The sequence below is a fragment of the Saccopteryx leptura genome, chromosome 5 (genome assembly GCF_036850995.1).
Source record: "Saccopteryx leptura isolate mSacLep1 chromosome 5, mSacLep1_pri_phased_curated, whole genome shotgun sequence".
NCBI lineage: Eukaryota > Metazoa > Chordata > Mammalia > Chiroptera > Emballonuridae > Saccopteryx > Saccopteryx leptura.
The window spans coordinates 146,937,872-146,963,582 of NC_089507.1; the positions used below are offsets into that span (position 1 = coordinate 146,937,872).

At 51.4% G+C, this 25,711-nt stretch overlaps 1 protein-coding gene across 5 annotated transcripts in view; it reads left to right on the forward strand.

Annotated features, from left to right (window-relative positions):
• RNF144A (ring finger protein 144A) overlaps positions 1-25,711 on the forward strand; it is an 82,396-nt gene that overhangs the window by 18,671 nt on the left and 38,014 nt on the right. The gene's annotated exons all lie outside the window — the stretch shown is intronic.

Sequence of the window (25,711 nt, forward strand, 5' to 3'; positions counted from 1 at the left end):
AGGACAGTTTGGGGAGAAGCCATGGGACAGCACTTGGCTGGGCCCCCACTTTGTGTATGTATGGGTGATAATTGTAGGTCCTGGGACTCTTTCTTCGGGAGCAGGGTTCTGTGCTGGTGACTCGTTGGCCCTGAGCCCGAAAGTCCAGTCATTACAGAAAGGAGAGGACGAGACAGGAGGAGAAGGATGCGCTTATAGCACTAAAATCTCTGGGTGGATGTCCAGCGGCCCCATGCTAAGGGTCTGCTGCAGGGAATCCAGAAGGCAAAGCAGAGGGGACCTGGTAGTGGGATTTTAATGCAGACATTGCAGTATATTCTGCTTAGATGATCTTCTGTGAGGCCAAAGGAAGAGAATCATATTCTCTGAATGTGTATTGTCTCAGGAGTAGCATATACTGCATCAAAAACGTTTAGTTCTAAAAATTTAGTGTTCTGAATGTAGCTGGTAAAGAAAGTTAAGTTCAGTAAGGAATACAATGAAGAGTAAACTTTCCTTTGGTCTAAAGCAGGGGTAGTCAACCTTTTTATACCTACCGCCCACTTCTGTATCTCTGTTAGTAGTAAAATTTTCTAACCGCCCACCGGTTCCACAGTAACAGTGATTTATAAAGTAGGGAAGTAACTTTACTTTATAAAATTTATAAAGCAGAGTTACAGCAAGTTAAAGCATATAATAATAATTACTTACCAAGTACTTTAGGTCAGATTTTCGCCAAGTTTGGCAGAATAAATCTTTATAAAACAACTTACTATAGTTAAATCTATCTTTTTATTTATACTTTGGTTGCTCTGCTACCGCTCACTATGAAAGCTGGAACGCCCACTAGTGGGCAGTAGGGGCCAGGTTGACTACCACTGATCTAAAGGGATCTTGTAACAGATTTTGTTTTCACATTCTTTTAGAAAAATTAGGTGTGTGAGTGTTTAACTAAATTTGCATTCACAAATTGGACTTATAAAATTTTTATTTTTTCTGTTATTCCTTATACATCAATTCATACCGACCCTCTGGAGGTTTGGCTAACTCTTCACTTATCTGGATGACTCCATATTATTCATTCAACTAGTGCCTCTTGATGGCATTTAAGTAACTTTCTAGTGTTTTCTCCTGTAAAGAATGCTACCAGCCCTGGCCGTTGGCTCAGTGGTAGAGTGTTGGCCTGGCATGTGGAGGTCTCGGGTTCGATTCCTGGCCAGGGCACACAGGAGGAATGCCCATCTGCTTCTCCACCCCTACTCCTCTCACTTCTCTCTATCTCGCTCTTCCCCTCCTGCAGCCATGGCTTGATTGGAGCCTAGTGGCCCCAGGCACTGAGGATGGCTTCATGGCCTCCACCTCAGGTGCTAGAATGGCTCCAGTTGCCACAAAGCAAGGGTCCAGATGGGCAGATCATCGCTTCTTAAGTGGGCATGCCAGGTGGATCCTGGTCAGGGCGCATGCAGGAATCTGTCTCTGCCTCTCCTTCTCTCACTAAATTTTAAAAAAAGAAGAATGCTACCAAAAATATTATTAGTTACACACGACATATTTGTTGTTAGCCCAGCCGTGGAGTAAGTTCTCAGGGTGGCCTGTATGGGCCAAAGGTATGTGTGTTTCCTATTCTTAACTATTTCCCAGTAGTTTTCTCCACGGATTCACACTTGTACTTTTAAAAAATAAAGTTTCTCTTTTCTACCACATTCAACAATATTGAATGTTTTTACTGAGCAATCTTGAAATTTTATTGTTGCTGATCTGGTGAGTGAGCTATGTTATCTTCTTACTCCATTTTTTTTTTTAATTACAAGTGAGATTCAGCATTGTTACACACATGCAAGTTTTGATGTGCGTACAGTCGGTGAAAGCAATCAATGAATATGGTAATGAATGCGTGTCTCGTACCAGGGTGGCTGTGTCGGGTTATTCCGAAGGATTGAGTTTCTTGTTCGTTCTTGGATGGTGCATCCCGGTTCACATAAAGGAGTGAACTCATTAAATGATTCTACTCACATGAATTTGAAATCACAGGAGGGCCACCCTTAGGAAACAAAGGAGCTTTATCTTCAGCTTGGGTCTCAAGTGACACATGATAGAGCCTTCTGCCACTTTCTCCCTTTTGACCGACCGTGGTGCTCTAAGCATGGACACAGTTCCTGAGAAGGGAGAGGAATTTCCCGCACTGGTTGTTTCCGACTGGCCTCCTGTCTTGTGCCTTCCTCTCTCCTCCATCTGGCTTCTTTTCCAGTAGATAATTTCTGGCAGAACAGTTCAGTTCCGTGGTTGTTCACTTGATTATGCATGTTTGAGCTGAGTGCTTGTCTTGAGGGGTATTTTTAAACTTTTCTAATGGCCCTCACCCCCTCTTTCAAGGAGGTCCGTTGGGGCCAGCTGGGATGGGAACAGTGGGGGGAGGGACAGAGAGGGAGACCCACAGGCAGTGTCCTTGCCCGAGAATAGTCTGTGTTGATGGATTTCTCCGTTAACTTCTTGGTGGAATTTGTTTATTTATCCAGTAGACTTCGACTCCTTTCCCAAGGAATGTTAATACTTTCTAAATGTTTGGCCTGATAAGAGTTTTAGCAGTTAGCTCAGTGGCTTAGAGATTGGAAAGTTCCTCGCTGGACTGGTTCTGAGTCAGCACGAGGGACCGAGGGACGGATGCCTCCCTTCCCCCTTCAGTCCGCTGTCGGTGCCCCCTTGTCCCAGGGGCTCGGTGCCCTGCTGGGTGTGACACGCTGTACCCCAGAGACCTTGTCACACCTCCCCATCTGGGCAGGCAGTCCCGAGGGCGGGGCCAGCTGAAGGCAGGGCAGCACGCCCGCTCACCAGGACACCCGCTCACCTGGATGCCAGGAGGTGACCAGAAGGCAGTTCTTCTCCTCCTAGTCGGACTTCTCAGAGGTAACTTTGACTTTGAAAGCTTGAACAAAAAGCTTTATGATGTCTTCTTGGTGGCATCTCGGGCCATTGTTGGGGACAATGGCTGGCCGGCCTGCGATTTTTGGAACCCCTTAAAGCCACACCACAAAAGCAGTTGCCTGGTGCATGTCCCTGAATGGATTTTAAAGCTGGACTTCAACAGTGTATTCTAGTAATTGGTACATTAAAGATCCCCACATAGGTCCTCACTGACTGCTCATCACAACCATGCGATGCTGATGCTATCTCATTTTGTAGACCAGGACACAGCTTTAGAAGGTCATAGGAGTGTATCCTGGGCCCCGTGACCCACTGACTCACGGAGAACATACGGACTGGGCTCCTGGCTCTGCTGGGTGCTCTTCTACCTTAGACCGCACAGTGAGGACACAGACATACGTCTTGGCACTGGCCGAGGGGTTCGAGGGCTGTACGTGGAGGGTGGGGGGTGGGCAGCACAGAGAGACAGACCGCACACAGCTGACAGTGCAAGGAAGCTAATTATGTGTTCTGTGACGAGGCATTGACGTGGCGGAGAAAAGAAACACCAGCTCATGTTTGGGGGGCTGGGGCCAAGGTGGCTTTTAGCGGAGCAGTCAGGGAGGCGTCATTGCAGAGGTGACATCTGAGCGTGCCTGTAAGGCACTGTGGGAAGTAGCTGCTCAGTGTTGGGAGCAGGAGCACTGTAGTGAGAAGGGAAGGTGGGTGGGTCCCGCAGAGAGCAGGGGACCCAGAGGCAGGGTGCTCAGGACGCAGCAGGAGCCTGGCCTCACCTGGCCCTGCAGACTGTTGGTGGGGGTGGGGAGTGGGGGTTCTAGGTTGTACGCTGGGAAAACTGGCACAGGGTTTGAAGCCAGGGAGGGACAGGGCTTGGATTCCCCTTTAATGGGCTCATTCTGGCCTCTGTGGATAATAGCATGCAGGAGAGGAAGAGGAAGGTAGGTCAGAATACCGTTTAGAGGCCCTTAGAGAGATCTGCTGTCGTCACTCAGATTGCAGATCACGGTGGCGGGCGCCCCTGGCGGGGAGATGCGCTCACCATCTGGGAGTGTTCTGCAGGTCATGCCTTCAGCCATTCCGGCAGGCTGGGAGAGAAGCAGGGCAAGTCCCTGGAGACGCCGTGGGGGGTCTGCCGGTGGACAGAGCTGGGTATGAGAAGAGGTTAGAACCCCCGTTGTGAACACGGGGCGTCTGAGGTCCTAGGACACGAGTGGAGGTGCTGAGTAGGCAGGTAGAACCGGGTCTGAGAGCCGAAGACGGCGCTCGGAGCGGGACCTAAAACGGGGGTCATCGGCTTCTGGTCAATACATAAAAGAGTAAGATGAGAGGAAAGCCCGGTGAGAGAAAAGTTGTAAGGTTTGGGCCCTGGGACAGTCCAGCTTCATGAGGTCAAGAGGGAGAGTCAGCAGAGGTGACTGCAAGGGAACGGCTCGAGGGGTAGGGAGGCCGGAGAGCGTGGGGTCTTGGAAGCTCTGTGAAATCATTTCCGAAGGGTGCTGTGAGGAGCGGTGTGCAGAGCGCCAACGGGCCAGGTGAGGTGAGGACCGGGAACTGGGTCTTGGATCCGTGCCCCGCGGGCCATTGGTGGCTTTGGCAAAGACAGTAAAAATACTGTGTGGGTCTGGTGGCTACGGCAGTGAGCCCAGTCAGTGTGGGTTTGGAGGGAAGGCTGGAAGGGAGGAATCGGGGACACAGATTGTTGACACCTCGTCTCAGAAGCTTTGCCGCACAGGGGTGCAGGGTCAAGGGGTGGATAAGACCAAAGGACTTGTGTTTCTGTAGAGACATTAGCGGTATATTTGTATGTGATAGGAATGACCAGTGGAGGCTGTAGGACCCAGGCTTGTGGATATGGGTTGTTGAGTCAGAGAGAGGTGTGTTTGCACACAGGCAGGGATCCTGTATGATGGGAGGTTACAGACACTGATCACAGAGACCGTCCTGGTGGGGACAGCCTGTGACAGGTACATGGGGGGTCGAGCTTGTGGCATCAGAGAAGGAAGCTGTACGGTCTTGCGATGGCTTCTGTTTTCTTTGTGAAATAGGGAACAAAGGAAGACACCAGCTGGGAAGCCACGGCAGAGGATGGGTTGAGAGTCTGGGGGGACGGGGGGAGGTGTGAGAGGTGCTCTAGAAAGAGGGAGGGGCAGAGCGATCACTTGGCAGCTTGAAGAGGCCATCACTCCCTGGGAAGCTGGAGTCCACAGCTTGAAAGCACACAGTCAGCATGAGTGGGTCTCTCTAGACAGCTCAGCGGGCAGGCTGAAGGCAGGTGGTCGGTCATGAGTTGAATTCTCATTTGGCCAAACAGCAAGGGGTGCAGTGAGAGGCTGGCCCGAGGTGACAGTGTATGCAGGAGAGAGATGACACCGGCCACATGGAGATTAAAACAGTGACGCAGGGAGAGAGGACATCATGGTTGAGGAGGGGATGGGCCCGGGTGATGGGTGGATGGGTGGTACAGGAGAGAGCTAGGTGCTAGCCAGTCAGGGGCACTGGAAGAAGAGGCTGGGGTCAGCACGCGCTGGGCTCAGGCTGGGCATAGACCTGGCCATATGGGGTACCTGCGGGAACCTGGGTGCCAACATCCCCCCTCCTGAGCCCAGGTGCGCACCACCCCACTTAGCTTCTCACCGTCTGTCTGCACTTTGAAATGTCCTGCGTGAGCAGTCTTCTTGAACCCTTGCCTGTGTGCTAATATCACCACTGCGCCCTTCCATGACACTGGGAACACCATGCCAATAGGTGGCTGACCCATTTCCCCCTGGAGCAGAGTCCCTCTGCAGCCCTGTCCTCGCTGAGGGCGGGCGGGCTCGTCAACGTTGTCGTCTGATCTGCTCCTCCCTGTCCTTACATTCCTTGGAAACTAAGTGCAGGATGCACTGTGCGCCTCAGGGTTAATGCACCTTCCTCCGCAGGGCACTGACTGCCCCTGGGAGACACACCCCACAGCTGCCCAGACTCACACACAGAGCCGGGCATGCCTGCCGCCTCTGCCATGCCCACTGTGTCCGTCTCCAGCAAATTCCAGCAACTGGGCAAAGGCTTCCTGGTCGCAAAGACTTGTGTGGAAGAGGCCAGACACCAGAAAATGACTTTCCAGTGCAAGCAGAGATATTTTTACATGCTTGGGATCTGTAAAGAGTAACAGTTGTGGATGTGAACCACCCCAGGGCACAGGCAGTGTCTGTGATGGAAGGAGAGACATCCGGAAGGGAGTTTTGTTTTTTCTTCCTCGAGGGGAGAATGTAATCGGTGGGAAGAAAAAAAAAGAAGAGAAATCTTTGGTGAAGAAACAAGAACTGGGCCTTGGCCTTGAGTCCGCCCGGACATCTGGACAGCTGAGACTCCGCTCCCAGCACGGAGCTCTTGGGCCAAGGTTGCTCAGCACACTGAGCAGAACTGGGAATGTCAGCGCCTGCCCTTGTTCTCTCATAGCTTCGGCGCGGCCGCGGTGGTGACAAGAGCAACACTTTCAGAACGGGAACACTTCAAGAGGCTGCCTGGAGGTGCCGCGGCCGGAGGTTCCGTCACAGTAAATCATGGCAACCACACTTTCCCCGTTTATCTCGGTGCCAGTGTTTCTGATGAATTCTTTGATCCTTTTCGGTTTGTTTTGAGAGCCGTAGCCATTCTTGTATCTGTGCCATCCTAGGCTTTGCTGTCCGATGTCCCGTGAGTGACCTGGGTGTTTCCATGTAACGGATTCGAGCAACGGGGGTACAACAGGCTGGAGAAAGCGAGCGCCTGCTTCCCCGGGGAGGGCGCATGTCTCCAGGCAGACCAAGCGGCCGGCGCTCACCGAGCATCTGTCACCTGCTAGGCCACGTGCTCAGGCTGTGAGGGGGCATAGGAGAAACAGGGCCAGTTTCTCCTCCTGATATTCTCAAGCAGAGGGTGTGGGCCTGAAACCGAGGGGAGGAGAAGTGGGCGCTGAGTGTGAGCAGAGTGCTCTCCAGAAGAGGCAAGCGAAGTGACTGTTGCTCACCTCTGCGGAGGCTGGCGATCCCATGGTCACGCACCTTTGTTCTCCGAGGATGGATATTCCCGTCACAGCTTGGAGAGGGAGGGACAGCCACAGAGGAGTTTGACTTGAGTCTCAGGCTTCGGAAGCCAAGTGCCTAGGGAGAGATGCCGTACCTAACCATAGCCGCTGACTACGGCAGCTGTTGTTGGCATGCCGGCTTGGGGCTTCTAAGCAAACTTGCATCTGCACCGTACACTGTGATTCAAACCACTGTTATTCCCATCATCCAGCAGAGAAAACCAAGCCTGAGAACAACGTGTTCGAGCCCCTGCAACTGGCAGTCGGTGGAGGCGCGGCCAACCGGACGCCAGCTTCCAGATGTCGCAGGAGCTATCTGTCTGATGCGGAGGTCTTGGAGGGGCTCTGAGGAGTGACATTCAGTATCAGGAAGTCAGGGAGGATTAGGAGATTGGAAGATGCCTTGGTTCAGAATGGAAGTTATGAAGAGTGCAAGACCATGGCAGGATCCCGATAGGATAGTGGTTGGTGGGAACGGGATGGGACCATCTCTGCATGCTGGAGTTTTGGAAAGACCCCTTTCAGGAGTATTGGATTTCTAAAGCTATCTTTGAGCCACTGCAGTAACTATAACTGCTCAGCAATGGGAGGGGCTGTATGTCTGTATTAATATGTGACAAATTGCCTGACCTGGCAGTGACACAGTGGATAGAGCATCGGACTGGGACATTGAGGACCAGGGTTTGAGACCCCGAGGTCGCCAGCTTGAGTGTGGGCTCATCTGGTTTGAGCAAAGCTCACCAGCTTGAGCCCAAGGCTGCTGGCTGGAGCAAGGGGTCATTCGGTCTGTTGTAGCCCTCCTCCCCCGGTCAAGGCACAAATGAAAAAGCAATCAATGAGAAACGAAGGTGCTGCAACGAAGAATTGATGCTTCTCATCTCTCTCTCTTCCTGTCTGTCTGTCCCTATCTGTCCCTCTCTCTGTCTCTGTCACAACACCAAAAAGAAAGTGACAAATGATTGGCAGAGCTTAGGAACATCACCGTGACGTCCATGAACAGGCAGGTTGGTGCAGGGAGAGGAGAGGTGTCAGTGGGCTCCAGGGCATCGATACACTTGGCAATTTTGTTCTGGAACCTCAGTGCTCAATTCAAGTTTAAGACTGTGGTGCCCTCTGACAAGAACGCCATTAGGGTGTCGTCTCCCACACCCCTAGAAAGAAAATCAGATGCAATATGCACTTTTGACAAACCCAAATGAACAGCAACCTGTGACTTCTTCCCTGAACGAGTAAGAGGACTGACCATGAGGATTAATGAGAAATGGAACATTTCGTGTCAACATTGTGCCAGTGTGGCCGGGCGGGGGATGGGGGGCATCATATTTCATAAGCTTTGAAAAAAGGGGACTCGCCTAGGGAAAGCGTTTCATGGTAACTGGTTCTGTTCATTTTGGAATCAAAAAGTTCCCAAGAGAACTGAGAATAAGTCAAGAGTGCCTGGTCTGGGAAAGGTCCTTTTTCTTGTAAAGGACAGGAATGATGTCCTTTATGGTAGAAGGATCTAGAAATTCGTTGACCTACAAGCTGGATCAGTGCAGCATGGCACCAGTCACTGTAGTTCCCTATGAAGTCTGGCCGGGTCACCCCCTCATCATTTTCCTCTGACTGTTTGGGGATGTCTGCCCTCCTTCTGTATGTAGACATTTTAGAGTCTGTTGAACAATTGAGCAACAGCAACAATGAAAACAACAAAACCTGTTGGGAATTTGCTTGGATCACAGCAAATGTAGAGGCCAATTTAGCAAGAATTGACTTTTTCTTTTTTTTTAAGATACTGAGTCCTCCTATCTATAACATTGTGTCACTGTCCACATATGCGTCCTCAGCAATGTTTTCGGGGTAAACTTTTATACCTTCCTGTGGATCGGTTGACTTACCTTCTGTGTGCTCCCCAGACACCCGCAAGGGAGGCTCCTTCATTCAGGGGTGTTTTTGGAGACCGCCCCTCTGCTGGAGAGTAAAGAAAATGTAATTATCTAATTGATGTTTGCATCTCTCCTTTATTTTTTATTTATTTATTTTTATTTTTATTTTTTTGACATTTGTATCTTGATCTTGCTTTCAGACACTTGGTAAACCGTTACTATCTGTAATATGTTGTTTATAGATCCTCCAGTGTTTAAAAATTCATTTGTGAATAATTAAAGTCCTGTTCTGTTTACATCTCTATATATTTTAATTTCATACTTTTTTTTTCTTGTTTTCCTGTTTGAGTTAGGGCCACGTGGCATCGGGCAATAGAAGATATTTTTCCCTCAATCCTGATTTTTATAAAGCAAGTTCTCATTTAATTAAGCACGATGCATGCTGTCACCCCTCCCCCCCCCAAATGCCCCTCATGAAGTTAAGAAAGTTCCCTTATGTTTCTGCTTTGCCGAGATGTGTTTCATGCCTGCTGACTTTTACCAGAGCCTGTCTGCCACCCTTTAGTTTAAGGTGACCATATGGTTTCCGCTCCCGGTGTTCCCTTGCATGTGTGACTTATTCCAGCGGGGAACTCATTTGTACTCCTAGGATGCAGCAAGCTGTTTTGGCTTTTTTTTTGACATTTTTTTCTTTTTTCTTCTTAAGTATACATCTGATGAACATCTGGGTTCTATTTGTTCTTAACTTAATTTAAAATTTTTGTTTCTTTAGTCATGAGTGAGGTTGCCCTGTATTTTTCCTTTAACTGCTTTTACTCTGATTCAGAGGCAGTTTTTACTTTCTTTCTTTTCCCATTATTTTTACTTTTTTCCTATTCCTTGCAAGATTTTGTGTACAATATGAATTATCTACCCTTGAAAGTTTGGTCATACTCTGCTGAAAACAAGACCTTGTGACTTCATTATTGGAAGATTTCTCTTTATTTACTTTTTTTTTCAAGGCTTGCAAAAATGATTTGAACTCTTGCTTCTTTTATGAGTCCATTTTTCTTACATTATATATATTTTCCCCTCCCTGAAGTATATTCATTGTTTCCTCTATTACAAGTGAAAATTAACATAAAATTATTCATTTCGTCTTAAATCTCTGCTATCTCTTTCACTACAAATCTAGTTTGTTTAGCCCATATCTTTTTCTTCTTCCTTGGCCAGAGAATATTTGTTTTATTATTTTCAAAGACAAACACTTTGGATTTTATTGACTGTTTTTAACTTTATTGTGTTTTTATTTATGGTTTTCCTTCTATTCTGTGTTATTCTGTGGCTGCTTTTCTGACTCCTTAAGCTCGAGATGGCTTAGTCGTTTTCAGATACTTTTTTAGATATAAGCACTCCAGGTGATGAATCTCCCTCTCAGTACTGCTTCTATGATGTCTTGTAGGTTTTTTTTTTTTTTTTACAGAGACACAGAGAGAGAGAGAGAGAGAGAGAATCAGAGAGAGGGATAGATAGGACAGACAGACATGAACGGAGAGAGATGAGAAGCATCAATCATTAGTTTTTCATTGCGCGTTGCGACACCTTAGTTGTTCATTGATTGCTTTCTCATATGTGCCTTGACTGCAGGCCTTCAACAGACAGAGTAACCCCTTGCTTGAACCAGCGACCTTGGGTCCAAGCTGGCGAGCTTTGCTCAAACCAGATGAGCCCACGCTCGAGCTGGCGACCTCAGGGTCTCGAACCTGGGTCCTTCCACATCCCAGTCCGACGCTCTATCCACTGCGCCACCGCCTGGTCAGGCGTCTAGTAGGTTTTGTTAAATAATATTCTTACGATTTTTCAGTCTTACATTTTGTTGTGAAGTGAGAGGAGGGGAAATGGTGAGATAGACTCTCGCATGCACGCCAACCTGGATCCATTCAGCAACCCTATGTGGGTCCAATGCTTGAGTACTGAGCTATTTTTAGCACCTGCGGTGGATGCACTGGGATCAACCAAGTCCTCCTCAGTGCCAAGGGCCATGCTGAAACCATTCAAGCCACTGGCAGGACGGGAAGAGGGAGAGAAGGTCAGGAGGAGAATCAGATGGTTGCATCTCCTGTGTGCACTGACCAAGAATCAAACCTGGGATGTTCATACACTAGGCCGACATTCTATCTGCTAAGCCACCAGCCAGGGTCAGTTCTCCGGGTTTTTAGAGTTCTTTATTTTTTTTTTAAACCTACGAGTTAGTAAGTACATTACAATTTTCAAAATGTGGAGACTCTTTTCATTATTGATTTCTACCTTAATTGCATCATTTCAGAATACATAACTGCCATCAGGCTAGTTATTTGAAATTTGACAAGTCTTTCTTTATCTTCCGGTGCAATGTCTGTTTTGGTAAATATTCTACATATTTTTGGGAAGGCCGTGAGTTCTCAGTTTATTGATTAAGAGATTTACAGTCTGTTAAATTTATATAGTTAATAGTGTTTTTTGTATCATCTAGACCAGGGGTCCCCAAACTGCGGCCCCCTGAGGCCATTTATCCGGCCCCCGCCACACTTCTGGAAGAAGCATCTCTTTCATTGGTGGTCATTGAGAGGAGCACATTGACCATCTCATTAGCCAAAAGCAAACCCATAGTTCCCATTGAAATACTGGTCAGTTTGTTGACTTAAATTTACTTGTTCTTTATTTTAAATATTGTATTTGTTCCCGTTTTGTTTTTTTACTTTAAAATAAGATATGTGCAGTGTGCATAGGGATTTGTTCATAGTTTTTTTTATACTCCGGCCCTCCAACGGTCTGAGGGACAGTGAACTGGCCCCTGTGTAAAAAGTTTGGGGACCCCTGATCTAGACTTTTACTAATTTTGCAGGTTTACTGTATTAAGCGATGTGTAGTGAATTTCCCCACTGTGATGGCATATTTGATGGCATTTTTTGGTAACTGTATCAGTTTTGGTTTTTATATTTTGAAGCTATTTGATGTTTACTGACTTAGAATTGTTATAGCTTTGGGATGAGTTGGGCCTTTTTCTGTTTAGTAGTTGCCTCTTTTCGTCCAGTGATGCCTTCTGCTTCAAACCCTGTTTTGTCAGACAGCGGCCCTGTTTTGGCTGGCCTCTCTCTGGGTCTCCTTTCCCCATCCTCGTTCTTCCAATCGGGTTAATTTCTTAACGGTATTACACTTTATGGTGTTACTAGCCTTTTTTTTTTTTTTTTTTGTCTATCAAATTTAACCCATTTATTTTTATAATCTTTAATGAGTTTGGATATTTTTCTATTTTTCTTTGAACTATTTTTACACTTTTTCTTACTTTTTTTTAGTTTCTTTATGTTCCTTGTATTTTTATTCAATTTTTTTTGTCTTTTCACAATTTGGCAGTTACACATTCTATGTCTCTTCTTAGTGAGTAGTGCTGAAATTTTACCCCATAAACATTGAGTCTACAATAACTATCTTAACCCCTCAGCTCCCAAAATACACAAAACCCTTACAACACTATACCTGACTGAGATAATTATAATCAAGTGTGCTGATTGGTTGTTTTTTTTTAGTTCAATATTTTAATTGGGCTTTAGTTACTTTCCAGTGTAAGGGCCCTTTGTGGACCCCTGGTCGGAAAACTGTGGCTCACAAGCCACATGTAGCTCTTTGGCCCCTTGAGTGTGGCTCTTCTACAAAATACCACGTACGGCCGCTACCTCAATAAGGAATGTACCTACTTATATGGTTTAAGTTTAAAAAATTTGGCTCTCAAAAGAAATTTCAGTCGTTGTACTGTTGGCATTTGGCTCTGTGGACTGATGAGTTTGCCTTAGCCCATCATGTGGAGAGCAGTCGCTGTCTCCGGTGTTAGAAGGAGTTGCGCCCTTGTTGCTGCCGATGACATGGGCGGTGGTCTCTTGGCTTCTATGTCCTGTCCAGTGTTTTCAGTGTCACGGAGGGGGACAACCCCTTCCCTCCCGGAAGCCTGTCCTGACTCCCGTGGAGATGACCATAAAGGGGATGCCACAAGGGTCAGTATAAAGAAGTATCTGTTCGTCAGTGTGGACAGGGTGACTGACCCAGTCTTAACATGACACGAACCTAGAGAAAGAGCATACCGAGGTTAAAGGTGCTTGTTACCAACATGGCATTGTAGACTCTTTTAGGCTATAACTTCATGTTATGCCTCTATTTTTTGTCGAGTATCGGCATTTATAAAGAGGACTACACCATCCTCCCCAACCCCTCACCAAAAAAATAAAAATAAAAAAAATAAAAAATGAATAAAAAGTCAATAGTGTGTTGTTGTTTTTTTTTTAATGAGAAACCTGTTTGACCCTTGTGTTTCTCAGTGACTTGAAATTCTTGGACCCATGAGGGTTTTCATGATCAGAAGTGTTTATGAGGTGTTGGTGGCACCAGACCCGGCCCTATCAGGGCGAGGCCAGAGTCTCCGGGTTCCCATCACACTGCGAGGCAGCCGTGACGTGTCTCATGTGGAACAGGGGACTCTGGCTTGAAGGACATCCCAGAGCTTATGCAAAGTGGCAGTTTACAAAATTATTTGGGGGGAGGTGGTGATGCTGGGAGCCTTTCTTCAGAGATATCCGTGGAAGCCCGTCTTAAACATGAATAGAACTAAGATCTGGCCGAGGCTCAGTTTGGAACAGGCTTGGCAGACGTGTGGCTCACACCAGCTTGGCCCACAGGGGACGTCAGGGGACCACAGGATACACAGAAAGTCCTCTGCATCTAACCCCCCCCCCATTTCAGCAGAGGATAAATGGAAGACCCCGATGGGACTCTGGCTGGCAGGGGGCTGGACCAGAGCTCAGCTGCTCCTTCTAGTCCCCCCGCCACCAAATAGCTCTTTTCTCTTCTACAATACATGGCGTCTCCACTGCTCTCAGGAAGAGGATCATTGAGAAAGCAATGGGCCCATTTCCACTTCTGATTGTCTTCCTTTCCTCCAGACTACATCTGGACATTGGGCTTGGGTGACCCGCCTTGCCATGTCTTTTTGGGGGCTCAGCCCTGGGCCTTGCTGCTGGTGTCCTCAGTGGCCTCGCGGCCGGTGGAAAAACCTTTGGAGTGTCTGGTAACGAGGATCTTGGGACACAAGGCCTCAGTTGAATCTCTGTATTTGTTTGCTCAGGCTCTTTGCCAGGCTCCTCACTGCCGGTCACAGAGGGATCGAGTCTTTCGCACAGGCAGACTGCGTGCTATTCCTGGGCTGCAAACCTACAGCACTCCTTCCGTGTCCACCTCCCCAGCCACGCACGGAGTGGGAACTACACTGTGGCCACAGTCAGCACACTGAACTGCTAATTAAAGTCAGAATGAGGGCCAGCTCCACACAGCTCCTGACTCCCAGGGAAGCTGGAAAGATATCCCGTGGCCATGGAGCCCCCGGGGGACCTCTGAACCTGTTATAGGGCTTCTGGGACATTCCAGATAAGCCCTGGTTACACGTGAAGGGGGTCTGAGTTATGGAAGACTGTGTCTGACACGGAGGGGTCTTGGTTGCTGCCTGGTAGATTCTTCTCTTGTTTCTGTATTCCTGGGATGAGATGCACAGTGGAAATCATTTATTTTCTGGTGAGCCCCTTGGGGGGCGGCAACTTCCTTTGTTGTCTCGGTAGTGTTCATGCTTGGCACGCGGTCGGTGCCCAAAAGAGTTGTGATGTGGGCATGTTGGGGACCCTGGGGGTGTTTGGAGTGGAAGGAAACTTAAGGTCCCTACCTAAGTCCCGATCCTGTGGCATTTCATGTGTATAATTCATCTCGTTCGTCCTCAGGAGCCCGCCATGGGAGGCCCGGCAGGTGACCTCAGCCCCGGCTTGCGCACACAGTGCGCGGAGGCTCCCGGGGGCCTGCCCTCAGTCCGGCTGACGCACACAGTGCGCGGAGGCTCCCGGGGGCCTGTCCTAAGTCCGGCTGACACACACAGTGCGCGGAGGCTCCCCGGGGCCTGCCCTCAGCCCCGGCGGACGCACACAGTGCGCGGAGGCTCCCGGGGGCCTGCCCTCAGTCCGGCTGACGCACACAGTGCGCGGAGGCTCCCGGGGGCCTGCGGAATTGCCCCTGTCACTGCAGACTCTAGGTGTAGCCTCTGAAGATGCTGGTATCATGACCTGGCATCCGCTGCACAGCTCAGCCTCAGTGTCACCCTCCGAAAGGCCTGGTAGTGGGTTCATTCATAGATCCTCCCTTATCCCCCATCTGACGGCCTTCACTGTGCACACAGACACACGCTACGGAGAACCGGAGGCTCCTCCACGTTCTCACCCATTGCGCAAAGTGCTAACTGGCGTGTCTGCCCCTTACAATCACTGCAGAGTCATCCTGTTCAAATGACACCCAAGAAGACCCTCTGTGTTCAAAACCCTATCAGCAGCACTCAGGGCCTGAACCCACGAGGAAGCGCCTGGCCGAGCCTCCGCCTTATCTGCTCTTGGGCCCCAGCAGACACCTCTCTGGCTGGAGTCCCGGGGACGTCATCCCGTGGCCCGTCCCCCCCCCCCCCCCACTTCGGTCACGTGTCTGCAGGAAGCTGGCCCTGAGAGCCAGGCTGGGGGGAAGCCCCTCTTCTGTGCCTCTGTGGGAATTCACATCCCTCCACAGGGCTGGACTGTGAGCTCAATGCACAAGGCCGCGCATCCGCTCGGGCTCAGAGCTGGAGGTCAGAGTGCACTTCCTGAAAGTTTGCTGCATGAATGACCTGCACTGAAAAAAAAAATCTCTTTTTTATTTCATTTTATTTTATTTTGGGGGGTATTTTTCTGAAGCTGGAAACGGGGAGAGACAGCCAGACAGACTCCCGCATGCGCCCGACCAGGACCCACCCGGCACGCCCACCAGGGGCTATGCTCTGCCCACCAGGGGGCGATGCTCCGCCCCTCCCAGGCGTCGCTCTGCCGCGACCAGAGCCACTCTAGCGCCTGGGACAGAGGCCAAGGAGCCATCCCCAGCGCCCGGGCCATCTTTGCTCCAATGGAGCCTTGGCTGCGGGAGGGGAAGAGAGAGACAGAGAGGAAGGAGGGGGTGGGGGTAGAGAAGCAAATGGGCGCCTCTCCTATGTGCCCTGGCCGGGAATCGAACCCAGGTCCCCCACATGCCAGGCCGACGCTCTACCACTGAGCCAACCGGCCAGGGCCAAAATCTCTTTTTTAAAAATGCATTTGTCTGTATATGTGCACAAAGCATGGGTATCTGCCAGGCTCAACATGGGGCTTACTCAGAGGGAGCCTGGTCTCCCTGATGTCCACTTGGCACGGGTGGCTCTGGGCTCCAAGGCCCTACTTGAGCAGAGTGTGCTGTGGTGTCCGCAGGGGGCTGTGCCCTGCGCACTATCCCAGAGTCACCCAAGGCACCTGTCTGGTTTGGGAGCTCCTCTGGGACCCAGGGCACACCTGAGAGCAGGGAGTGAAAGCTGACAACGCAAATCTTCCACGTTCAGTAAAAGAAACGTCCTCATTTCCTCTGTCCCTCTTCCCAGGTGGGTGCCCTGAGCCCTCCACGCCACCCAGTTTGTCTGTGTTTCAAAACTCGATAGCGGGTTCCCAGCTTCCTTCCAGAGGCTGCAGCTGAGGCCACCCACCCCTGGATGTGCCAGATAGGGGGTGACAGACAGGCTAGGGTCGGGAGGCAGGATGCAGTTCTGGAAAGCATATGGGTCACCGGAGGGCTTGTGTCATGTGGTGCGAGGAGGTGACAGATGGACACACAGCAGTCTTGTGGAATGGCTGTCGTGGCCACCATGGGGCCCCAGGCGTGCCCACGCCCAGGATGCCGGGGCCCTGTCCTTGTCCGCCTGGCCCAGCAGTCCTGTTGGCCAGTTACCCACTCTGTCCTGCGGCTCCTGCAGATAGGCTGGTGAAAGGTGCAGGACGTCAGACAGAATGACACAAAGACAAACCCAGCAACTCCCTCACACCTGTGACAGAGGTGGACAGACACAGAGGGACAGGCCTCTGCTCTTTCTTTTTAACCCCGAGCTATCATCCAGGTTAAGATGGGGAAAAAAAGTTGTATTGTAGGTAGAACAGCCTAGTAATAAACAAAGCTCTCCCCCTCTGTAGAATTCTCTGTATGCACCTTGAGAAATGACCCGTGTGACCCACAGTGGAAGTGGCTGGCGGACTGCTGTGCCCCTCTGGGGACTTCCAGAAGTCAGGCTGTGTGACTCAAACACTCAGGCCACCACAGGGCTGCCTCTTTCCTGAATCATGGTGGCGAGCACCTGGAACTTTGATGTGGCCTTTTGTGTGTGAGTGTGTATGTGTGCGCGCGCGTGCGACTGCGCCAAGCCAAAGCCTAGGTGTCCACTATTCTGGTAATGTCCATGTGACCATAATTGATTTCTCAAAGGGTCCTGGACTGGCCGCTTCTTCCTTCCCAACCAGACCCTTGTGTCCATAAATCTGGGCTCGGGGGGGGGGGGGTTGGCCCACTACCTTGATAGAGATGTCCTTGCCCAAGTTCTAGCTGCGTGCACCTGAGAACACAAAATTTAAAGACATATGTGCACTGTCTGCTCCTGCCTACGTGGTCTTGGGTATAAGGGTGGTGGCGTTGCCAGCCCCAAAGCCTGCTCCCCACGGCTGGGCACTGGTCAGGGTGTTTCAGACCCGCGGGGGGCCAGAGCAGCAATGCAGGCCACATGTTTATGGACGGCTTTCATTTGGGCAGAATTTTTTCCTTTCAAATCCGATGTCCCGTGTGATCTGAGCTGAGGTAGAAGACTCAGAACCCCTTCCGGTCCTGGGCCAGCGAGGGCTCCCACTTATGTGTGTTTATGTGTGTATCACATGCCTGAGGCGGCCAGGGTTTGCCCTCCTGTCCTCAGGCCCCACGCCAGGGTCCTCTGTGGGCATTCTCCCGGCTCCTCTGAGTCTCCGTGGACCTCAGGTCAGGGGATGCGGAAGCCCCTAGACCTGCGGATGTAGGAGCTCCAGTTCCACCTGTGTCCCCCTTCTAGGCCTTATGGTCACCCAGGTGCTGACAAGGGCAGTTTGGTCAACACCCAGGACAGTCAGGGATGACCACCCTATCGTGATGTGTTTATATTAAATCTTAGGGCGTGTTAGAGTGTTTTTTATTTTCTTCTTTAAGGATAAGTTTAAAAGCCCTTTCTGCCTTGAGTTTAGGGTTGATTAATGAGTTGCCTGATTAGACAGCCACTTCTGGTTGGGGTATCCTCTGTCCCGGCCCCAGCATGTTGTCTCTGTGACCTGATTTACCCCAAGCAGTCACCTTAGGAGGTAGGCATGGTCTCCCATTTCTCACATGAGGAGGCAGAGATGCCCAGAGGTCACAGTCGTGATGCAGGCTGAGTGAAGGGTGCACACCTGCCGCCGCTGACCAGCAGCCAGGGAGCCACACCTGTCGCCCAGGCCAGTTTGACCCAGTGTGTACGTACTTATGCTCCGACTTTGTGAGAGGCAGACGTTAGATTCCCTAAAGCAGTGGTCAGCAAACTCATGAGTCAGCAGAGCCAAGTATCAACAGTACAACAATTGAAATTTCTTTTGAGAGCCAAATTTTTTTAAACTTAAACTATATAGGTAGGTACATTCCTTATCGAGGTAGCGGCCGCACGTGGTCTTTTGTGGAAGAGCCACACTCAAGGGGCCAGAGAGCCGCATGTGGCTCGCGAGCTGCATTGTGCCAACCACTGCCCTAAAGGATAAGAATGTTCTTAAGAAACTCCACTTTCCTCACAAAACTGTTAAGAGAGAGAGAGGTGGGTAGAGAACCGGGTCAGAACCCGGGTTCGGTGTCAGGGGTCATAGGTAGGTTGTGCAGAGACCAAGGCCTGGAGCAGGGCCCGCCTGGAAGGCCCTTAGATACTGAGCTAAGCCTTCCGATGGCCAGTCTCCCAAAGTTAGCCTTTAGTCAGGCCAGCATGAGGCTCAAGGACATTGCTCAGCAGTGTAGCCTCTTCTCCACTTAGAAGAGGACACGTGACACTCCCACTGGGTACAGGGCACTGCTGCAGGGAGTCTCAGCCCAGGCCCGGTGGCTGGTCTGATGTCTCCACAGCAGAAGCACCCCAGGCCTGTCACACTTCAGAGCTTGTTTGGTGACAGCGGAGGCCGCTGGGAAGCCGGCCGGAAACGTGGGGGGAAGAGAAGGAAACAGAGCTGTTTTGGTTTTCTGGCCCATTGAAAGCTTCAGTTTTGTTTTCCCTCCCTCCCCTGGGATGGCTGACGGGGAGATGTGCCACACAGACGTCCCGCCCCCCCCTTGGAGCCAGTCCACCCAGCAGAGCCATGCCGATGTCTCCAGATCCACGCGGACAGTCTGGTTTCCTCGCTTGGTTTGAACGCAGCCCAGAAAACATTGGCTTCTGACCCCTTGGCAGACACACAGGAAGGGAAGTGTGGAGGGGTGTTTGCTTTTGTTTTGTGAGAGAGATGTTGAGTCGGAGCAAGTGTCCCTGGGTCCCCGAAGCTCATTTCTCCATCACGTTGTTGGTGAGTGTAGCCAGCAGGTGTCACGGAAAGGGGTGTTGGACCACTTCAGAGAGGAAGCTTCACACAGCCTTGAGTGTGAAGGGGAAGAGGTCAAGACAAGGGGGAGGTGGATGGCAATGGGGTCAGGGGTGAGAGCGGACCCCAGCTCTCTCCCTGCCTACCCCCCGTGTCTTCTCTCTGGTCTTCAGCATCCTCACCTGCACAGGGAAGGGCCCTGCGGGATGTCTGCACGTGTGGGCATGGTTGCTGTGGGCATGTCTGCTCCTGCATCCCACACCCCGTGACAGGTGCCTCCTCTCAAGGATTCGGGGCTGGCTTTTGCGTTCATAAGTGGTTTGTTTACTTCCTGAGCCTGTAGGAAGATCCCAGGAGGATGCCGGCAGTATTTTCTTCTGACCTGGGCAGTGAAGAGGTTGTGTGAAGTCATTGGTCAGTGTAAGGCCAATTAAGGAGTGTGTGTGTGTGTGTGTGTGTGTGTGTGTGTGTGTGTTTGGCATTGAAAAAAGCTATTAAAAACACACACAGAGGCACGTAAAACCCTGCTTTTGTGTTTGAAATAAACTGGCCCCCCACACTCGCCAGATGTCTCTCCTGCTTTGTGGATTCCTCATTTGTCTTCTTTGTACCTTTTCTTGGGCTTTCCCCTTAAAATGTCATGTGATATGTTTGCAATTGCAAAAGAAACAGCAAGTGATGTCTTTGTGTTAAGTCTGACATTCAGTGAGCCCAGTGCCTTGTTAATGGCATCACAAGACACAAGACGGTGGGTTGCTTCCTAGGAATTCAATTTATATATATTCAGATTACTTTTCCTTTCCTTTGCCATATTCAGATGTTCAAGGGACCAGGAAGAAATGGGTTATTTTCTGAGAGGTGGAGGTATTTGATTTCTGAGATGGAATTTCTGTGAATGCACATGTTCTGTCTTTGCCTGCTAACGACTCACTCGTGTTGGACCCGTATTGAGCTCCCAGCCTCGTGAGTGGAGCGTTAGGGACTGAAAGGTGTTTGACGTAGATGCAGCCTCCGCTGAGATTTCAGCGCGTTTGGAGAGAGGGGACCTGCATGCCCAGGACAGCGATCATATTTTATTTCCAGAGGCACACGACACTAAGAAATGAGAATTCCAAGTAGGGGCATCTTACTGTGAGCGGCGCCCACGAGGTCACCCGTTCTCTCCCAGCTTCTCCTATGTGGCTGGTTCTTCTGCCCGGCTTCCCTTTCCTCCCGCATAACGACATACTCTGCTCTCTCAAAGCTCAGTGGAGACGGCACTTCCTCCACGGAGCGTTCCCGGAGAGGCCGGTGGGAGGTGCTGTGTCCTTCCCAGAACTCCTTGCTGTCCCTGGCATGGTGGCGACCCCGTCAGCGATGATATCTGATGGGTGTTTGGAGAGTTTCCCCATTATTTACTAAACCCAGGTGCAATTGGGGGTGGCTGGTTTTACCTTCTGAGTCCCCTTGTCTATGAGGTCAGGTCAGGGTGGCATGGGTCCCATCGGACGAACGGTGGTGATGGCTCAGTCCCCTGAAATGTGTGAAGCGTCTGACACTTAGTGGGCAGCCAGGAGAACATCACTCCTATTCTGTGTGGTTACTTAGTCACTTGTCTTACTATTTTATTTATTTATTTAGTTAGTTAGTTAGTTATTTTGTGACAGAGAGAGAGACAGAGAGAGGGACAGATAGGAACAGATAGGCATGAAGGGAGAGAGATGAGAAACATCAATTCTTAAAGCTTAGTTTTTTGTTTTTAAATTTTTTATTTACTTTTTTAGATTTTATTTATTCATTTTTATTAGAGAGAGAGGGGAGAGAGAGAGAGGGAGAGATAGAGAGAGAACAGGGGGAGGAGCAGGAAGCATCAACTCCCATATGTGCCTTGACCAGGCAAGCCTAGGGTTTTGAACCGGCAACCTCAGCATTCCAGGTCGACGCTTTATCCACTGTGCCACCACAGGTCAGGCCGAGAAGCATCAATTCTTTGTTGCAGCTCCTTAGTTTTTCATTGATTGCTTTCTCATATGTGCCTTGACCGGGCAACTACAGCAGAGCCAGTGACCCCTTACTCAAGCTAGTGACCTTGGGCTTTAAGCCAGTGACCTTTGGGCTCAAGTCAGCGACCATGGGGTCATGTCTGTGATACCACACTCAAGCCAGCAACCTTTAGCGCAAGCTGTTGAGTCTGCGCTCAAGTCGAATAAGCTCGCACTCAAGCTGGTGACCTCGGGTTTCAAACCTAGGTCCTCTGCATCCCAGTCCTTGGTTCTCTGTGTTTCAGTCTGATGCTCTATCCACTGCACCACCGACTGCTCAGGCAGCACTTGTTTTATTTTACCGGTGACACTGTCTGCTTCCTGGGACAGGGTGCTGCCTTGCCCAGGGGCCCTCACAGGCCCCCCGTACACTGGACTCCCCCGTCCTCCAACACCAAAATCACACATTCAGCATTAGGGAAGTTTCCTGCTCAGCAGGAGCTTGCTGTGGGCCCCATCTTGGGCAGCGGTGGGTTTGTCTAGTTCCTGAACAAAATACATTTAGTAAAAACCCCGGGTGACGTAAGCAGCCTGAGCGAGCCTGACCCTGACAGACTGGCCATAGCTGCGCGGGACGCTTCCAAGCTGAGGTTCTTCTCCCCACGTTGGATGTCTTCTCTCCCTCTGAGCCAGGGAGCAGAGACGGAAACGCCAGCGAGGGCATGGAGACTGAACGCTGTCCAGGCGGCGGAACTGGCGTTGGTCTTCTTGGGGCCCAGGGAGGCCCTCTGCTTTGAGGTTTGTTTGGGCAGAAGGGTAAATTGCCACTGTAGAAATTGCCAACCACCAAAAATATCCCAAACGGCCTATGATGAAAAAAAAAGAATATTTTAAGGTGGAAGTCAACAGTAGCTAAATACCTTTTCCTTGGCGGCGGTCCCCGGCACGGCTCAGTGCGGGAAGGCTGGCGGAAGACGGGCGGTGGTGGGAGGCTGTTCTGAGGTGGTCTCGGGATTCTTGGCTCTGCGTCCGGGGAGGATGCTCTGTGAGGACACTCAGGGCTGGCTTTGGAGATGTCTGCGTGGACAGTGGTCCCCCGGCCAGACCTCTGGCTCCACGTCCCAGGCGTTTCCACCTGGAAGCCTCTGTCTTTGGCACGTCTGGAATCATGCCTGGCATGGGCTTCTTTTCCCAAATCGACCACGCTTTCTTAACTCGTTAACGGGGTCAGAAGTTTTTACAGCCCTGCACACGAGGCATTGGGGAGACACGTGGGTGGTGTCCCAGTCCAGGGTCCGCCCGAGACGTCCTCCCTGCATGTGGCTGTCTGTCTCTTCTCTGCTTCTCCTGTTCCCTGTGCTCACTCCCTACGTTGGGGTGCCTCTCCATTCCTGCCTCTGCTGTAATGTCTAACCCACCTTGGTGCCTTTAACTTGTGTTTCCTCCCATGAGAGTCTGACCAGTGGCTGCACATCACCCCTCAAAAAGTATGAACGTGAACCATGCGATTCGCCACCTTCAAAGGACACAGTGCGACTGTCACCTTCCGCGGAGAATGTCCCCAGAAGCACAGAGCTCAGGCGCTCCGCTCTCCGAGAGCGATGGGAGGCTCGCTGTCCATTAGGACTCCCCCCTGCCCCGTTCCCACGCCGGCCCCTTCCATGCCCGCTGGCCCAGCTGTGGGCACTGCTGCTCTCTGCCTGAGAACTCTCTTTAAGGAACCCCCTGGCCTGCGGATTGTGGAGATGAGCATCCGCCCTGCAGCAGCCTCGGCCAGTGGGGGACACAGGTTGGAGACAGCTGCCCCTGCCTCGCCTCTGGGACGGGGTGATGATGAGCTGGGTGTGGCAACCAGATCCCCCAGCGGTCCAGATTCAGTCCCATCAACCTCAGCGGCGGTTGCCTGGCGACAAACCCTGGGTTGGCTGCTTTTCTTGCCCACTTCACCTCATGTGTCTGTGACTGCTTCCAGGGATCCCTTCCCCAACAACCACGTGATGGGCACCGGCGTCTCAGGGTCTGCTGCTGGGGGAAGTTGGGGTCAGGTGCCTCTGTGGATGTCTGCGTGGCGCGTGCGGAATGAGGGACGCCCAAGAGCTTGCCAGCGGACTCAGGTGTATGAAAGCACGGGAAGGTACTTGGGACTCAAAGCTCGGAATCCACATTTGGGCAGGCCTCCTGTGAGCATTTCGAGGAACGCCAGTGCTCTCTGTAAGTAGGTCAGGACTGCACGCACTGGGCTGCTGGCACCCACACAGCAGGGAAACGGCTCCCTCCTGAGAGGACTGCACCCTGCCGGATGTGTGCTTAGTCGCATTTCAATTGTGTCTTCCTCCCCTGCTGCGGGGACTCCACCCCAGGGCCCTGCCACAGCAACGCAGAATGCAGTGGAGCTCTTTAGGAAGACAGAATGCTACCGGGTGAGACGATATTCTGCAGAGACAGCGTGGCATGGGCAGAGAGCGTGGGGTCCGCAGTCAACTGTCAGCACGTTGTTGCCAACCCAGACTGCGTCCCTTTGTCAACTTTCCCCACCCCTCCCCGTGGGCCCTTTCTGGAGAAGCCTGGCAGACATGTGGTCTAGAATCTTCTGGCTTTCCTTTAAAAAAAATAAATAAAATCCAGAATGAGCACCTCCTCCAGGATGACTCACGAGTTACGACGTGTTGGCAGAGCACACTATGGTTTTATTTCTTCCAAAGCAGGCGGGCAGGGGCCGTTCGGGACAGGAGACGTGAGCCAGGTCAGCACTCACGCCAGGACAAACTGCCTGGTTGGCACAGCTCCTCGCCGGGGCAGACCCAGCCATTCTGGATCTGTTCTGGGAACACAGAACGCGGCTCCGGTAATTGGGAGTGTGTCCTGTGACCGTGGCAGGAACGGGGCTCCATGCTGACTCGCAAGACTCCTGGCGTCAGGGACGCGCTGCCCCTGCTCTGGCCAGCCTGTCCTCGTCACGAGGAACAAACACAACAGTCATCTTCTCCAACCATACAAAAAAAAAAAAAAAGCACCCGGAATTTCCTGTACTTTGTTTTTTGCAAACCCATGTCACTACAGAGGCTAGAACGGCCGATGAATTCTTCTTCAGGACAAAGGAGACACTTTGGACCTGGTGGGTTTGTTACCCAGGGCCTGGGTGAATCGTCCTTAGGGGCCAGGCTGGGGGACAGCCACGCTCTTTCCTCCTGTGCTCTGACTTTGTCCCAGCTCCCCACAGGGCATGTGTGAGGCTGGTGCCTGTCAGAGGAAGGCTCAGACCCCGGGCCCAGCGGCCACAGCGTCTGGTGCACCTGGACCTCCTGCCTTCTGACCCAGAATGCCACCACCGTGCCTGCAATAGCCATCATCGTGGATGGCAGTCTCAGCGTGGTCATGGCAGCCGTGGTCATTCCAGTGGAGCATTGGCTGTGTCCAAGCCACACCCCCATCCCAGCACAGTGTCACATCTGTGAGTGTACTTGGTCTTCACTACAATCCTCTGAGGTCAGCACAGTGGGGGATGAACTGTGCCCCCCCCATCTAATAGGTTAGAGTCCCAACCCCGTACTTCAGAATGTGCATGCATTTGGAGATAGGGTCTCCCAAGGAGGAAGTTGAATTGAGGTCATGAGGGTGGGCTCCAACCAAATCACCGGTGCTGCCTTCAAACGGGAAACTTACGGATGGAGACACATAAGAAACAATGACAATGTGGAGAGATGCAGGAGGAAGACAGCTGTCCACACACCCAGGACAGAGGCCTCGGGGACCCGTGCCGCCCACGCGCTAGTCTTGCAGTTCCAGCCTCTGGCGGCATGGGAGACAGTAATTGTTTGTGGTGAAGCCCGCCATCCGATAGGCAGGCTGAGCCCAGGCCATGGGGTTCCAGCATCCATGCTCGAAGCCCCAGGTCCCGGAGGAAGCCGCCATGAGACTTCTCTCCACACAACTGCACACATCTGGCCCAGCATTCCACAGGGACCTCTCAAGCGGCCCTAGGGTCTCGGGGTGGTGGCTCAGCAGCTATAACGACCAGGGAGCTAGGGAGGCCTGTCCTCTCATGTGACCCTGCCCCTCCCTCAGCTCTGTGGCCACGGTGGTCACTCACCTCTGAGTGATGGGCAGTGTGGTCCCCAGGCCGTCCCTCACTCTGACTTCTCTGGTATTTGGGGGCATAAGTCAAGCTCCCCGTTATCTAACCTGCACCCTTACCTGAGGGAGACCTGGCTGGGTCTTTATGTAGGTCAAGAGGGGGCGGATCGCCAATTTCTAGATGCCTGTTTTGGTTCTTGTGAACGGCACGCTGTTCTCTTTCTGGCCCTTTCTTACCAGTCGGCGCACGGAGGAGATAGCAGCTTTGACCAGGCCCCTGGGACAGGCCCCCTCCTCCCCCTCCTCGGGGTCCACAGCCCTCTACAGGCAGCATCAGCGAATCAGGCCGCAGCCAGCCAAACCCGCCCACTTCCCTGGAAGCCTGAGCCACAGCAC